The sequence below is a fragment of the Hetaerina americana genome, unplaced genomic scaffold, assembly GCF_022747635.1.
Source record: "Hetaerina americana unplaced genomic scaffold, ioHetAmer1.1.p SCAF_1, whole genome shotgun sequence".
Lineage (NCBI taxonomy): Eukaryota > Metazoa > Arthropoda > Insecta > Odonata > Calopterygidae > Hetaerina > Hetaerina americana.
Genome location: NW_027286069.1, coordinates 81,718,238 through 81,734,124, shown reverse-complemented (window position 1 = coordinate 81,734,124; position 15,887 = coordinate 81,718,238).

The following is a 15,887-nucleotide window of genomic DNA, read 5'->3' as shown; positions in this document are numbered from 1 at the left end:
GTGGTCGAGCCGAGACTGACAGAGGGGATCGTAAAAAGAAAGAGGGTGGATGTAAAAATCTTAAGTTTAAGGGATTTTGGGGGGAATAACTTTGGAGTCCATTTGCGATGGAGGATAGAAGCCTTTTCCAGGTGCTGCGGTCGAGGGTTATGTGCGAGGGATGGCAATGGGTGTACAGCGGATCCCTTACTCCACACGGTAAGCAAATGTTATGTGTAGGGTCTTACCAACTACCAAATGAAAGTGCTTTTGGAAGGAACTCCCCTGAATGTAAAATGTTTTCGTTCAATCATTTGCCAGGATCAAAAATCAATAGTATAGGTGCAGTGGCTTTGTGTTCTTCGTTGAGGGCATTCGTTTTTTTCGAGCAAAGTCTTTGAAGAATCTCTGGACTTTCTCCTTATTTTGTAGCATAACATTTCATGTTACATCGAGAGTAGGAACTCAATGGCTAGAGTGAGTCTCAATAGAATTCATAATGTAATTGATGTGTATGCCTAAATTAGGATTTATTTTTTGTGCCATTTAATTTCTCAGTATTTGGTAGTGGGAATATTGCTATCATTCCCTTCTCATAAACTATCCTTCTTGTTTAAGTTGATCATAGTAACTTTTGAATAAGCATTATGAGTTGATGCATTCCTGTGGCTATAAATATTATTTTTGGATATATTTATTTCTCTGTATTTGTAAATAATAGAATGTATCATGGTATACAGGGTTCGTCCGGAAAATAAGTGTACTGATTTTTTCCCGCCGCTTCAGGCGCGCCCAGCACCGCTCTGACGGGCTTTGATTGGAGGGGGGTATGTTGGCAAGCGACGCTGAAAAAGGCAGTCGGCTCTGAGCTGTGGTGTAGTGAGGAGCTCTGTTAACGCGAACCTCCACGCTCGACCCACGTCACGGAACGCGATGCCGAAGTTTTTGGAGCAGCGTTATTCCATCAAATTTGCGGTAAAGCTTGGGAAATCGTCTACCGAAACTGTCGGTATGATTAACCAGGCTTACGGGGAGTCAGCCATGTCCAGAAACATGATCTTTCGGTGGCACAAGATGTTCGTGGAGGGCAGAGAAGAGGTCGACGACGAACCACGGCCTGGACGCCCATCAACGACACTCACCGACGAAAATGTGCGAAAAGTTCGCGATGTACTGAACCCTGATCGTCGTCTTAGTGTTCGGATGATAGCAGAGCAGTGTAATGTGCCAAAAACAATAGTGCACGAGATTATTAGGGATGCGAAAATTACAGATGCGAAAAATTTGTGCAAAGTTGGTGCCGAAAGTGCTCAGTGATGATCAAAGACTCAATCGTTTGGAAATCGCGACACAACTTGCGGATCACTGCAAAAATGATCCACATTTTTTAGAGAACGTTTTTTCGGGCGACGAGACGTGGATCTTTGAGTACGTAACCGAGCTCACGTCCTACGTATGTGATGGAATTGTTAAAGAGAGAGGAGGGAAGAAGAGAAGAGAAAGAGCGATAGAGGAGGGGGACGGGAAGAGAGATGGTTTCAGGCAGCGTTCTTGGAGCTTCCTCCTCGTTTTCTTCCTACTCCTTCCTATTTCTCCCCATACCCTCTCTTAGGAGCCCTCCCCCATTTTCCAACCCCTCTACGTACGCTCCCTCAAGAATACATGCAAGAAATTTAACATGCTATATACATATATATATATATATATATATATATATATATATATATATATATATATATATATATATATTGTGTTTTTGTCTGTGTCCACAAGTGCTAAGTGTAACACATTATTATTCACGTCCGTGAGACTTTCAAAAAGTGTTATATATATATATATATATATATATATATATATATATATATATATATATGAAAATGTATACAGGGTTGTCGGGATGTCGATAGTAGAACAATATTTTTATACTCTTCGATCTGTCCAATAAAATGTGTTGGGTTTTCAGATCTATCTTTTTATTTCCCACAACTTTCTTTCCGCCTTCTTTATCTTCATGAATGAAAGGTCGTATTCAAACTCAACGGGTATTGGATTCATTCCCTTAGCAGAATTTATAAGAAGATTTCGTCTGGTATTTTCATCTTATGCGTCTCAGTAATGTCTGCAGACAGTCTTCTAATTTAAAATAAAATGGGTGAGTGTATGTGTGCAGTGAGATCTGACACATTGCGATATTAGTTTTGAAGAAAATAGCAATCAACACTGGAACTTCGTCAGAAGCATCCGTTCTATGAAAAAGTGAATTACACATCTCTTAATGCTTAGTTCGGGGCAAGTCCCCTCTCGCCTATCACAACCAACCTCCGGGCTGATTAATGTAATGGTGGTGAAATTCCAGCAGCTTCCAAAGAGTAAATGTGTGCCAGGAATGATATAATACGTATCTGCTATTTGTTATGGTTCATTTTTCTTTCCAAAATTGTGGTATGTTGAAAGTGGCATTTGAATTCGCAGTTTTCTTGTGTCCACTTTGTATCTTATCCAAAGGCAATGCTTTGTTTCTTTAGCGCTTTCCTTCATTGTATGATGAGGGGCCGCGAACTTACGAAATACTGAGGCATGATATTCCCTTTACGAACTAATGCCAGTATTTATCTACAGGGTTCGTCCGGAAAATAAGTGTACTGATTTTTTCCCGCCGCTCCAGGCGCGCCCAGCACCGCTCTGACGGGCTGCGATTGGAGGGGGGTATGTTGGCAAGCGACGCTGAAAAAGGCAGTCGGCTCTGAGCTGTGGTGTAGTGAGGAGCTCTGTTAACGCGAACCTCCACGCTCGACCCACGTCACGGAACGCGATGCCGAAGTTTTTGGAGCAGCGTTATTCCATCAAATTTGCGGTAAAGCTTGGGAAATCGTCTACCGAAACTGTCGGTATGATTAACCAGGCTTACGGGGAGTCAGCCATGTCCAGAAACATGATCTTTCGGTGGCACAAGATGTTCGTGGAGGGCAGAGAAGAGGTCGACGACGAACCACGGCCTGGACGCCCATCAACGACACTCACCGACGCAAATGTGCGAAAAGTTCGCGATGTACTGAACTCTGATCGTCGTCTTAGTGTTCGGATGATAGCAGAGCAGTGTAATGTGCCAAAAACAATAGTGCACGAGATTATTAGGGATGCGAAAATTACAGATACGAAAAATTTGTGCAAAGTTGGTGCCGAAAGTGCTCAGTGATGATCGAAGACTCAATCGTTTGGAAATCGCGACACAACTTGCGGATCACTGCAAAAATGATCCACATTTTTTAGAGAACGTTGTTTCGGGTGACGAGACGTGGATCTTTGAGTACGACCCGGAGTCGAAGAGACAAAGTGCGGAGTGGCACACCCCATCATCACCCCGTCAAAAGAAAGCTCGCATGAGCAAATCTCGGATCAAGGCGATGCTCATTGTCTTTTTTGACAAAAGGGGAGTCGTCCACTACGAATTTGTACCTGAACGACAAACTGTAAATGCTGCATTTTACGTCCAAGTGCTCGACAGGCTTCGAAAACGAGTCGCCCGCGTCCGGCCAGCGATCAAAAACATCTGGCGGCTGCATCACGACAATGCGCCGTCTCACACCGCGCTTGTCGTGTCGGACTTCTTGGCCAAGCACGGCGTGGCAACGCTGCCGCACCCGCCCTACAGCCCGGACTTGGCACCACCGGACTTCTTTCTGTTCCCGAAGATAAAGAGGAGTTTGAAAGGAACGCGATACGGGACTTTGGACGCCGTCAAAGAGGCCGTGACGACGTGTCTTCGAGAGGTTCCCGATGATGCTTTCGCGGGAGCGTTCCAGGAATGGGAACGCCGCTGGAACAAGTGTATCGACTCACAAGGGTCCTATTTTGAGGAATATTAGCTTAAGATATGTAAAAGTGTAATAATTTTTTTTTCCTGAGCTCAGTACACTTATTTTCCGGACGAACCCTGTATATCATAGTAATGAATACTTCGTCTATCGTCTGAAATTTTATGGAATAAATGTAGTTTGTAACTCTTCTCATTTGATTAATTTTTACGGTAAAATTTATCAAAATACGATTAATCAAGGTTTACCAATTATTTGGCGGACGTAAATGACTCAGGATTTACTCTCATTGTGTTCACGCACAAACTACGGGACGGATCGAATTAGTTTGTAAAATCCCGCATACTAATTATAAATATTTTTATACGCATCCGGTTGGGTTTATTCCATTTAATTTTTGCTGCATGAAATTTCCTTATAGAATAGGCATATTTCCGCTATTAAATGCACGTGGAGCAATGAGGAAATCCTTTCAGAATCCTAAACTGAATGCTTATAATAATTGAACAATATAAAATTTTTAATTGAACAACGGTCAGTCTTCTGCCACTTTATACTGGGTATGGGCGTGCAATATGTTTAGGTATGTAATCTTTTGTTATGATTGTAGTGACAAATATAAAAGTCCATGTTATTAGTTTGGTGAGGGAACGACGCCAAATTCATACCTGACTCAATTTCTTAATTGTAACAATTTGTGTCCAAAAATACATCCTAATAGAAAGCATACTTTTAAGAAAAGATGTAAGGAATATATTTAATAATTTGATTGATGTGTGGTGTAAAATTTTATGTAACAGCTTAATTTTTTTAATTTATCATTTTTATCTTGCTCATTGATTGATGTGAATGAGATGGGGATTTTCTTGCTTTGTGAGTTTTGTATTTTGAAGTTCCCTTTAAGTGTACTTTTGTTTGATGACTGATTTTACCTTTGTGATTATTTGGGACTTGTGTGTCACCTGACAATGTCTATCAGCACATGTGTATTTTTAATAATAATAATAATAAACACCTGCACCACTACTCGTATTGATGCAGATAATAACTGTATGCTGATTTAATGGGAAAGGATTTGATGACAGGTAAAAGCATCACAACAATATGAATGTTCAAAGTTTTTTTTTCCGTCGACTAGGGTCGTATCCTTCCCACGGTCAACATTCCGTCCCATTTTAATTAGTGTATCTCCGGATCATTTCCCTTCCGATCGAGCGCTAGGCGACTCAACGTGAGAGAAAAGCATTTCGCGGAAGAATCAACTTTGAAGTTGATTTTTACGGTGGGGTGAGGGAGGTGGGGAGGATTAATCATTTCTCTACCCCACAGAACTCTCCTCCCTACCATTCGACCTTATGATTGGATAGCTATACTGAATAGCTATCGCACGAATTTCAGGCATAGTCGGAAATCGCTCGAAACGTATTACCCGTTCCGAACGCCCAACAACTATAAGTTCTCGCATGGCGTTAACGTCGTAATCTTCGGTGCGGGAGCGATATGCCCTCAGACGAGGGTAGTTGGTACGCATAACATCATCCATTCGAAAATTTCCGTAATGGGGTAGATGAAGAGAAAGAGAGAGAGGAGGAGTTGTAAGGGGTACAATATTCCGGTAAATAAGACTTGTGCGTCCCCGCCTGCTTTATCCTCCCCTCTCTAGCTCTCCCCATTTCTCTCCCTTCCCCTCTCTCTCATCCCTTTAGCACGCCTCCCTTGGGAGACCGAATCCTCTCCATGCCCTCTTTCGCCACCGCACCCTACACCCCATGCCCCCACTCTTCCACGGTGGAAAATGGATTCGCTCAACTCGAGCCCACATTTGTGTGTCCCACCACTCCATTCCGCTTCGCATCTTCTTTACCTCTTAATTCAACGCCCTCGGCGAATCCAAGCTCGCTCACCGTATTTCCCACTCCCTCTCTCTGTTCCTCTCACGTCCCTCCACCTCCGCCCTTCCCCATTCGTTTGTCTTCCTCTTACTCCTCGTCTCCACACCCAGCGGCTGCTTCCCACTTCTCTTGTCACTCCCGTCGTCGCCCTATGTCATTGCATTTCTCATTTTTTATTTCTATCTCCGCCGAAGGGCTTTTATCATTATCATTGTTATATTTTTCGGTCCCTTTTCTACTTTCGTGCATCTTTCTCGAAAGAAAATAAACGTAATCGGCAGTCATGCTTTCCAGAGGCAGTCAACTTGGAGGCCATCCGAGTAAAAATTGTGGTGGCAAACACGATAGTAATTATGGTGACCGAGCTTTTCGGATCTGTCGCGGATGAATATTTAGATGAGTGGAAGGAGGGGTGAATGTTTTCATTTCGAGTGAAAAAGCATCATAGTCGAAAATTGTAAGCGAATTAGCTTTCTTGGTTGGTTTTAGATTATACTCTAGCACATGTTATCATAAAAAAATTCTGTTCATGTCGTTACTTAATTTTTGCGTGCTATGGTGCCGATCATTAATTGTGTGATTGCCATATATTTACCTATTTGTTTGCGCATATAAGCAAATGATTCGTGGAGAATATTCCATTGCTTTATAATACTATCGAGAAAGTAAGAGTTTTTTTTATTCTTGATAGAGGTTTTATGAATTATTAGTACGTTTGCTGCTAACCGGTATAAAGTAAATGCCAAAATTAAAACAAAATCAGTATTTTATCCGTTCAATATCTCCTTACTTGAATCACGTCTTCATTAGGCCACAAGATGGTACTAGTAGGACATTATTCAAAGAAAGTAATCCTAAAACCAGAATGTCACCGTAATTGACGATGTCATTTGCATTTGGCAGACTCGTATTTTACTTCTAATGAGACCACAATATTTATATAGATGGATGTATTATTAGACAGTTATTATTCTAATAACGAAACAATGGTGTTAGATTAACTAAGGCGGGGTAGCTAATAGGTAGTTAATGCCAAATCTGCTGCGATATTCTGAATTTTTTCAAATGTACTTTGCTTTTTGACATTGGGCAGCACCTATGATGGTGACTACTTGAAATAAAAATTACAACAATAATTTGAGAGTCACGAACCCACTTAGCATTTTCATTGCCATGCAGCCGGAATTAATGAGATCCATTAATTACCGGTGGATTTCTTTTATTGCTAAAATTTTTATCAATTGCTCGTTTAAACGAAGACCATAATTGAAACGTAATACTTATTTCGACTGAGTGAGTACATTAGCTATAACTTTTAGCACGTCATCCCTGTTTATGATTTGATACCAATAATCTATCTTCTTCTCCTCATTTGCTGCTTTCTTAACTATAATGTTCCATGCATTTGAGACAGATGCAGGATAAATATACATACATATATATATATATATATATATATATATATATATATATATATATACGTAAACAACGGACAACGGTTCACTGTCATGCAAAGAAAGGTTTTACTCACCTTTAGACAATAGTCTGTGGAGAGAAATTTGTGGTGTCAGTCTTTCACTAAAGTTCACAATAGTCATTTAGAGTTTACCATTTAGCAGAACAGGTACCTGCACTCTGATTTGCATTGGATTATACTTGCACATATATTTGTGAGCTGCCACAATCAGTCACGACGAGAATTAATACATCACACACACACACACATAAATGGGAGCATCTAGTGTCGGTGTCGAATTTCATCATTTCCCGTTTGTTTCAATAGGTAAGCTCTTTTATTTCCGTCGGAGGGACGTGCTTCTGTTTGGTTCGTAATTCACTTCAGGAGGTGCGCGCATTTAAACACGCCTCCGCCGGGGATTAAGTGATTTTTATTGCGCAATAGGAAGAGAGACCGTTTTATGAAGACAAACGGGAGATACCGGACACTCTTTGCTATCGCCGCGAAGAAAAATATAAGCCGAGTGCCGTTCAGCAAGCGCGTATAAACAACGCTTGAGAACGACGTCAGCTGAGCGTGGCACATTGAGCAAAAAATGATAGACGGTACTCGAGTGAAAGATGGCCGGTATTCTAGTGCAATCGCGATGTAATGCGACGGTTTCTATTGCTGGTTTTTGAGCTACTCCTCCTTTTATCACATCCATCTCGATCTGCGGGAATACAAGTGGGGAGGACTCACACCTGGAACTACTCTGCTCGCTTGTACTAGAAGCACCGCTGCGGACCCGACGGGTGGTCCTCGCCAGGTGGTCCTGCAATGTTCATGGAGAAAACGAGGGACATGAAATGAAAAAAAACCTCGCCGTCTTGAAATCTTTGAATAATTCTCACTCGAGGATAACATCGATCCTGACGGTCATATAACAGCCCACTAGAATTTGATGGAAGGTCCCAAAAATAAAACATCTCGTAATTGCCGCCCCGCGGAAGAAGTTTGTTGAATTAAATGAATGAATTTTACAGAATAAACGACCGAAAAGATACTGCCGTCCGCAATTGCCCATTTTTTAATTCATTAGAAGAGTTACGTGAAAATCCAGGGTCCCGAAAGCCTTATTTTCATATTCTCTTAAGTTTATATATGCTTATGCAGGGATTCGGGTTTACGTATTTGAATACCAACTACTGTCCATTTTTCTGATACTGAAGAACGGACTAAACGATATTAATGTATTGGTATCAGATTGGGTTGATCAGTGACAAGGAGTTCGGATGAATATTGAGAAGCAGCCGATTTTGACTGATTTCGTCCCCTAAGTTGGAAGAACCCCGTACAAATTATGAGTAAAACGCCCCTTAATTAGGAAACACAAAAATCTTACATTTGATGAAAGAATATACATTAGTTCACATATTACGGCATCAGATGTATCTACATCTGGTGCCGTACAATGTTCAGTTTACAAATGTTAAATCATTATATAAAGCGATGAATAAAAACCGTATATATTTTCTAGTATGCCATAGAAGAGTCATCATGCGTAGGGGAATAATAAAATAATTATCGTAAGATTATCAATAATTGTCAGTTAGGATAACGACACTGTCTAAATTACAAAAAAGGGTCATTATATAAATAGTACCATGTGCTCGAAGGGGAGAGAAAGAAGAGTCTATGAGAACAGCTGGCGATTAAGGAAGTCCATTTTACACATTTTACCCTGAACACTCTTGCATATTCCTGTTCTCTCGAGTGTTTTTCACTTCCGGAAATATTTATTTTATTCCCACTTTATAATATCCCGCCACGAGATACTTGACTGTAAAATTCATTAGAAGAGATTCTTCGAATGGTAGGCCGGAATTGAATACACATCTACCCGGGCATGTTAAGATCCGCTCAGAAAATGATTATTAATTTTTAAACTAATTTCCTGAGATACGACTCTAATTTCCCAACTAATTTGGAGCCAAAGATTTTCATTCTAGTTGTATTGGGTTTGCATAAGGGTCCCCAATCGTAAATTAAACTAAGGGCGGGTGCGCCAGCAAGAAAAAAAATCTATTTCCATCGACGGACCAATCGCAGCGAATGACGACGAATCACCGAATGTTCCCCGTGAATTTTGGCAACCCGGCATTCTCCGATGCGTGGGCAAGTTGCCGGCCGAGGGATTTTTGTTTGCCCACGCCTCGTTTTCCGAACTCATGAAAACGTACCAGTAAAATAACGGTCAAAATACAACCCTCCTCATGGTCGGCAGCACCTAGAGCACTCCGGTTACTAAAAGCAGCCGCCATCTATTGCCTACTTACTACCTTGATCAAAAAGTTCCCGGAATAACCACCGTGTGGCGCTCCCATCGTTCCGATTTGAGTTCTGTTTTTTTTGTTAAATTGGTACATCTGTTGTTGATATTCCCTTTAAATCTTAGTGTCATAACTTGACATTTGCAAAAGTTACGTAGCCAAGAGTACATCTATCTCTGTGTGTGTTGGCGATTTTTTACAATTTCAGAAATGGATTTAAATTTGCAACAACGAACTTGTATTAAATTTTGCGTAAAAAACGGATTTAGTGGCGCACGGACGTTGGAAATGTTGGAAAAGTGTTTCGGCAACGATTCTCTAAAAAAAACGGTCGTTTACCAGTGGCACGAGCGGTTCAGAAGTGGTCGTGAGTCAATCGAAGATGATGAACGCAGTGGCAGACCATCGACATCGAAAGTCGGTGAAAAAATTGATAAAGTAAAAGAAATGTTGGTCAATAACCGCAAATTAACCATCAGAGAAAAGGCGGAGGACTTGAACATTGCCTATGGATCCGCCCAAGACATTGTGGTTAATGATTTGGGTTTCCGTCGTGTAGCAGCAAAGTTGGTGCCAAAAGACCTCAATTTCATGCAAAAAAAGAGACCGTGTTGACGTCGCAAAAGACATGATTTGCGAGGCTGAATCCGATCCCACATTCATCAAAAGGATCATTACTGGAGACGAGACGTGGGTTTATGAGTACGACACGCAATCCAGACATCAGGCAAGTGAATGGCGTTCACCAAATGAGCCGAGACCAAAAAAACCACGTCGTTTTCAGTCAAAAAAGAAGGCAATGCTGACGGTTTTCATGGATTACAACGGTGTAGTGCATCATGAATTTTTGCCAGAAGGCCAGACAGTAAACAAAGAGTATTATTTGGGCGTTATGAGACGTTTGCGTGAAGCAATTCGCCGAAAGAGACCAGAAATGTGGGCAGAAAACTCGTGGATTTTGCACCATGATAACGCACCGTCGCACAGTGCTATCATTATTCGTAATTTTTTGACGAAAAATGCAACAAATACCATCCAACAGCCACCGAATTCACCTGATTTGGCTCCCTGTGACTTCTTTCTGTTCAATCGAGTTAAAAAACCATTACGGGGAACGCGTTTTAGCAGCCGAGAGGAAGTAATGGAAAAATCGCAGGAAGCACTGATGGACATACCGAAAACCGAATATAAAAAATGTTTCGAGGATTGGATCAAGCGCTGGCATAAGTGTGTTGCAGTCGATGGGGATTACTTTGAAGGGGACAATATAGATTTAGATGAATAAACTTGTATTTTTAATTTTCTGAATAAATTCCGGGAACTGTTTGATCAAGGTAGTATTTCAGGTTACATGGGTGATTATATTTCATTGATACAATTCACATCGGGATTAAACTTGAGATTACATATTCCAAGAAACTGCAGGAGATGCCGCAACAGTAATTTTTAACGGAGTCATCCGCTGATATGCATTTCAATGCAACAATTTAAGAGTGTTGTATGCACGGAATATAGTCTCAACATTTTGATCCCCTAAGGACCCCAAAATTTCAGAGTTTAAGGGGACACCTCGATAGCTTACCTGGTTAAAGCACTCGGCCGGACGTCGAGGGATCGGGGTTTGAATCCGGGTGAAGGTGGATTATGTTTACACTCTAAAATTGTTGCTAAGAACCACAGGGAGACCACGGTATGTTTTATGGACTAAAAAATTTCCTTTGACCGAAAAGGTTAATGAATTTTTTAGTGATAAAATTTTGGAGAAATCCAAAATGCTATTCAACGCGTCAATTGTCTTTGGAAATAATCACACTGTTATACGTACTAGCTTTCACGAGGATACCTAGTTTTGAGGGAGGAAAAGTATTGGCTAACCATTTCTGTCGTTACTCCATTAAAAACGAATATGAAGGAAAATGAGGAAGCGCACCGAGGCAATGCATTCGATCTTTTCCACCGAAATATTGTCAAAAAACTTTAAATTTTCGGCCTGCGAACGCATTTGTTCCTTTCCATTCTTTCCGACTCAGTATTTTCGTCACTCGCATGAAATCTGAGGAGTCGAGTCGCTCATTGCATGAGCATGCTGGAATAAAAAGCCATTTCCGAAGAAAGGAATCAGATGATGGTGAAAGTCTGGTGAAGATAAGGGGCGGCGATACTGCTGCTACTCACACGCTCCTAATGGTGACCACTTAAGAGCCGGAGAAATTTGGGAGTTCATTATTCTCTTGGCTCGGTTCCATGCGCTGGACCTTAAAATGCAAGCAGCCGTTGGTGTGTGGGGGGAATGCGGGGATATTTGAGAGTGGGTGGGCCGGGGTAAAGATAAGGGTGTCGACCGCGTGGACCGTAATTTAAAACGACGATTCCCGGCGATGGAAAAATCAGGCCGATGTGGAAACAACCTTTTACGTCGTAAATTATTACTATTACCATAAAGTCACGCGAAAGAAATAAAATGATTCAGTTGGAAAATTCAGCGCTCTTCTAGTAAATCACCACTGTGCTACAATGGAGGGGATGGGGAGGATTTATGGGAGGACCCCAGACGATCATTAATTACTTAAGGTAATACGTCATTTATCTATCTTTCGAACTAAAATATTTAGGCAGAGGAAATCTCATTCTTACAGAATGAAGGTCCTGAAATAGGAATACCCCGTAACGACTTTTTCCAAACTACCTCCTATGCGGGTCATTATTTAAGTTTTCATCTGACCGTTACTATCACGGTTATTCATGGGTTCTCTGAATTCCCTTCTTTGCCACCTGGAGTATAGAATATGTGCATATTGTTTTTCATCGAGGGATCTACTTATCTTAACGCATGAATGTTTCACCTTGGAGGTACAAATCATCTGAAAACAGCGTGAATTTGACTTTTTGACAGTTTTCAACTTTCTCCCAAATTTCCTTGAGAAATATATTTTCTTCGTGATAAATTATGATAAATCCGTGCGATGTTTATGATCGAAACTCACTCAATTTACGTAGCCTGTTAAAGTGATCTCGTGTATTAAACACCAGCTGTCTCACAAAATCACACACTAGACGCGAGTACACATCTTTCCATGAATGTTAATTAAATTATTACCGCCTTCCTGCTTCTAAGTCTTACATTGTCATAAACTTTTTCTCTTCTTCTTCATCTTCTTTTTCTTATTATTCTGTTAAATTTCTAATTTCAATTCACGAAAATTTACAGCCTCTTGAGGGCAACTTTGGTTTGGAGAGAAATGAAACGTTTTCAATGACTCGGCGTTCTCATGATTTAAAATTTCAGGGTCCGATCAATCATAATATAGAGATCACTATTAAGAAAAATTGAATTTTTCAAGAATTATTCAATTGCATACCGGAAATACTCGGATGATTTTATTAATCTGGTATTTATATCAATCTAAAAAAGATGTATTGATTTCAAGTATGATTATCTTCTTAATGCATTGGTACACTTTGACAGCCCTTTAAGAAAATACTCATTTCCACAATGCTCATCGTATTTGTTTAAGTTCAATTAAATATTGTTGAAATAGCACTTTTAAGTAATATTTCTTTTTGCTTAACTCACCTAATTTAGCATGTAAATGTAAATTCTGATGAAAATGAGCTACCAAACGTTTTCCTCCCTAAAATTGAGTATTATTATCTCTACTAGTATAAATAGTTCGTAACTAACTTAGTGACTCTTTCGTCCAAGCATTAAGAAAACAACAACATTCAGTCATCTCCTTTTCTCTGTAAATCTTGATAACATTAATATAGTTAATTATTTATCAATAAATTGACGATATGAATATGTTAGCTCCGATTTAAAGTGTCTAAGAAAAAAAAATGGAACACAAGCATCATAAATAAAACGGGTAATTAATGACTAGATTGAGAAATTTGAGAAAAAAATCTCATGGAGATTGCCACTATTTGCAGCGGATACTGAATCTACTAAGCTAAAAATTGAATGTTTGGCTATAGGTTGAATTCTGAGGGAATCGTAAAACTTTTACCAATCTTTTACCTGACAGTTTCTTGAATATACGCACAAACAACTGACTGACTGGTCTTAAGAAATTGATTCAATCAGGTCAAAAAACACGGCGCGTTGGGAGGAAAGGTTGTGAACTCGTAAATCGCCCATTGGTGATATATCTCCCTCTTTCTCACTCCCCCACCCAGTTCCAAGTGTCTCTCATCTTTCATTACTTGTTGCCATTCGTAGCCACTCTTCTCAATGCCTATCCTCTCTCTCTCGCCTCGCGATTTTTCTCACCAAATGCAATCAAACTCGAAGGAGTTCATCCAGACCTAAAATTCTCAGAATTTATCCCGAGTACTCCTTGTTGCTGGCACTAATTCTGATATTCGTACACTAGTTTCCTTAGTTCTTCTGCATAAGTTATTACCTACGTGTAAAAATACTTCCACTAAAGTTGACATCGTTGAAGAGCGGGTGTCTTTTGCGCGCAAAAGCATTTTCTCTCGAATTGAGCGGGGGTTCATGACTTAATGGCTGTTTGAAATCGTTAAAACTTTCACAACTATCAAAGATAAAGGTATTAAATCCAGAAAATTTGCGTGCATCCATTTCATCCAATTTTCTGTCATATTCAATGCAGCGGAAAATTTCAGAAATTTGGTGCTAGCGATTATTTCTTACGGCCAAGGTAAATTTCCTCCGAAGTCAACCTCAATGCCAAAGTTGGGATAAGAAACCGCGAGAGTTGAAACACATGTACTTAGCCGATATAAGGTTAAAGTTACAACTTGCCGTGGACACATGATTTAATGCTCAACAATAAGCTATATAAATGTAATCATGCAACGCATCTTCTTTATTTTTTTTGTTTTTGAAAATATTCCTCACAGAAAGGTAAGCAACAAAAATTAGCAGTTTCAGTTTTACAAGCTACTTTGTTAGAAAAAAATTAGCACTTAAAGGTGTATAATTTTTTCCTTAAAATTTTTTCCCTAAAAACAATTTCAAACATATCGATTTGTCCACCTTCCCAGGAGTGAGCTTATTTTTTTCATCCCTTCATTAAAATGATAATTTAGAGATTATGCTGTAAAATATCCTTTAAATTGTTTTTTTTAACTTAAAAAACTGTTGGATTGAACATCATTGACAATAATTAGTGGGCATTAAATTATCTGACGTATGTTTTGCACAAAAATACATTATGTCTACCACTAAGGCATTTTAATGCGCCAATCAGTTGGCCGACTCATATAAAGGAGTTCACTCTGCCTGGAAAGAACACATGGGAACACTACCTTGTATAAAATGAGCGGAAATTTATTTTGGTGTCATAACGGCGAATCTAGTGATGAAGGATTGTTAAGTCGAATTGCTAGTTAACTTTGGCGACCATCAACATGTAGGTTACTGGCTGATCTCATTGTATAAATTACTCAGACTGCTCTTCATTGAACGTGAACTGTCTAACTGAAGGAACTCTAAGTTAAAGTTAACCAGCATTTTAACGTTCGTATTGGCTTAAATAGAGATTATAAAGCACACTGTTGGCTTTAATGGGAAACTAAAGCTAGGAGTCACTTTAAAAGACACTATAAAACCTGTAGTAAATCATAATTTTTTCTGTTAAATTGGCAACTGTAGCTATATAGTATAAATGGAGTATAGACTATACAACTGTTTTATTTCCCCTTTTAATTTCTTAGGTTATTATCAGGGCAGTAAAATTAACAATGATTTTTGGAGGAAAATAAATGAAGTTCCATTGAAGTGCTTAACTTACATAATTGAGGAATATTTAATTAATTTTAATCATGCATTTTAATTCGTTTATTTATTGTGCTCAACTTTAAATTGATATTATTGATGTAGGATTACCATATAATTTACATGCGGTTAAAATTTAAATGATGTGACACCAGTATGAATCAACGGCATTCGTTGCAATTTGAAACATGTCCAGTCCACTAAGCCAAACCAGTCAGCCCTTTCTGTCCGCAGAAGAAGGTGGCTGCACCACCAAAAATTTCATTTCACTGTTTCGATTGATGAATGCGAGTTTTATAAATAAATTTATGAAAAAGATTAATATTATATCTCCCTTTTAATTTAAATTCTAATGTGCATGTTATTGGATGGATCTTTATTACGTTCGTAGGTACATACGCATGCGTATTTCAGTTGATAGTTTATGTACTTGAATGCGTGTAAGTTAAATAGGTTTTTGCATGAATATATACGCCTCTGTGGGTGTATGTTTGCATGAATATGTTGGTTTTTGTATGAGGCTTTATTCTCTTTTACGGGTGGTGACTTAAAACCCCGGCCATTCGCCCCCGCGGCGGCTTGTGGGATATTACGTAGATGTACGAGGAGTTACTACTCGCAGTTACTCTTCGTACTCTGAAGAAGGTGGCTGGAAACACAAAAAAAAGTTATTTCTCATAATATTTA